The sequence below is a fragment of the Eriocheir sinensis genome, chromosome 57 (assembly GCF_024679095.1).
Source record: "Eriocheir sinensis breed Jianghai 21 chromosome 57, ASM2467909v1, whole genome shotgun sequence".
Classification (NCBI taxonomy): domain Eukaryota; kingdom Metazoa; phylum Arthropoda; class Malacostraca; order Decapoda; family Varunidae; genus Eriocheir; species Eriocheir sinensis.
Window position 1 is genome coordinate 553,079 of NC_066565.1, and position 2,500 is coordinate 555,578.

A 2,500-nucleotide genomic window follows, 5' to 3' on the forward strand; every position below is an offset into this window, starting at 1 on the left:
ACTACTACTACTACTACTACTACTACTACTACTACTACTACTAGGAAAAAATACTACTACTACTACTATTACTACTACTACTACTACTTTTACTACTACAACTACTACTACTACTACTACTACTATTTTATATCAATGACTTAGATACAGGAATTAGTAGTGATGTCAGTAAGTTTGCAGATGATACCAATATCGGTAGAGTAATTGAGTCGGATCGGGACGCTAGTATTCTCAAGGATGAACTAAACAGATTGTATGACTGGGCGGATAAATGGCAGATGGAGTTCAATGTAGGGAAGTGCAGTATTCTGAGTGTAGGTAGGAACAACCCCTCACATGACTGTTGCTTAAATGACACTCCCATAACCAGGTCTGGGTGCGAGAGGGATTTAGGGGTCTTAGTGAGCTCTGATCTCCGTCCAAGGGCACAATGCATTCAAGCTAGAAATCGAGCAAACAGGGTACTGGGATTTATTTCAAGGAGCGTAAGCAACAGAAGCCCCGAAGTCTTCCTCAAACTGTAGTTAGCATTAGTTAGACCTCATCTTGACTATGCGGTTCAGTTCTGGTCACCTTACTATAGAATGGATATCAGAATGTTAGAATCGGTGCAGAGGAGGATGACAAAGATGATTCGAGGGTTACGAAACTTGCCATACGAGGAGAGACTCAAACAGTTAAACTTGCATTCTCTAGAGAGGCGAAGGGTGCGTGGAGACATGATCGAAGTTTGTAAATGAATAAAAGGCTTTACTAGGAGGGTTATTCATAAGGTTCTGTTGGTAAGAGAACCGGGTAGAACACGTAGTAATGGGTTTAAACTGGATACATTCAGATTCAACAGGGACACGTGCAAGAATTGGTTTACTAACAGAGTGGTGGATGAGTGGAACAGGCTGAGCAGTCATGTGGTGAGTGCCAATACAACTGTTGCATTCAAAAATAGATTAGATAAATTCATGGACAGTGATATTAGGTGGGGTTAGATTCACGGGAGCTTAGGTTCAAAGGAGCTGCCTTGTACAGCCTGCCGGCCTCTTGCAGACTCCTATGTTCTTATGTTCTTATGTACTACTACTACTACTACTACTACTACTACTACTACTATTACTATTACTACTTCTACTTACATACATACATACATACATACATATATACATACATACATATATACATACATACATACATGCATACATATATACATACATACATACATACATACATATATACATACATACATATATACATACATACAATATACATATATACATACATACATATCCATACATACATACGTATATACATACATACAAATATACATATATACATACATACATATCCGTACATATATACATATATACATACATACATATATACATGTATGCATAAAATAATAAATAGATTGATGGATAAATTGGTTATGGATTTCTTATAAGTGTGTGTGTGTGTGTGTGTGTGTGTGTGTGTGTGTGTGTGTGTGTGTGTGTGTGTGTGTGTGTGTGTGGAATGTATAGATCGGTATTAAGATAAATTGCTATTCTTTGGATTATTGAAGAATTGACTGACGTGTGTGTGTGTGTGCGTGTGTGTAACTGTACCACTACAACTACAACTACTACTACTACTACTACTACTACTACTACTACTACTACTACTACTACTACTATCGGTGTGAAGTAGCTGATTGGTTTTGGTAATGGCTGTAGCTCCCAAATATAAGAACAAGTAAATAATAAATAAATATAATAAATGAATATATAAATACTATATAGGTCTAATAAATGAAAGGTAATTCCCAAAAGTTTTGACAGAAGGTTATTAGAAGTGATTTGAACCCCGGTCACGCTGCCTTCACGACCCAGGTCACAGCGGCGGCCTCCCGACACCTGCGGGTCGCGGGAGGTCGTCTTGTGTCTCCGTCCATCGCCTGGCCTGAACGGTGGCTGAGGGTCTTGGCGCCGCACCAAAGCCCTCAGCCGACCTTTTCGGTCACTGCCGCTCGTCAAAAGGTCGCCGCCCGGTGGCCGAAAGGGCTGCGTCTGGGCGGCAGCGGACCTCCACCGCTGGCCGACACATGACTGTTAGCTGCTGAACGGCGACCGCACGGCGAGCGGACGCCGGCGGTTGCCGTCAGGTAGTGGTGGTCGCTGAAGTTCGCCGTCCACGTTGCCTCCGTCACTGGTCGTGGGCAGCCTGTCCCGCACGGCGAGCGGCTTGACCTGACTCCAGGTGCGAGGTCAAGGTGTGAACGTTACCGTCCGGCCACCCACTGGAGGCTCACTGGGCGACCGTCGGCAGCCGTCCGCTGCAAGACTCCTCGTCCACCTACGTGGTCGGGGAGCGTCTGTGTGAATCGCAGCATTGAGGGGTCGCGGGTGGTCGTTATCAGGTCGTGGGGCCAGTGTGGCTCAGGTGTTACGACACTTTGGGGAGGTGAGGTTTGAAGGCTGGCAAGGAAGAAAGGCAAATACTCCCGTGGAGGAATATGTTGATACAATGA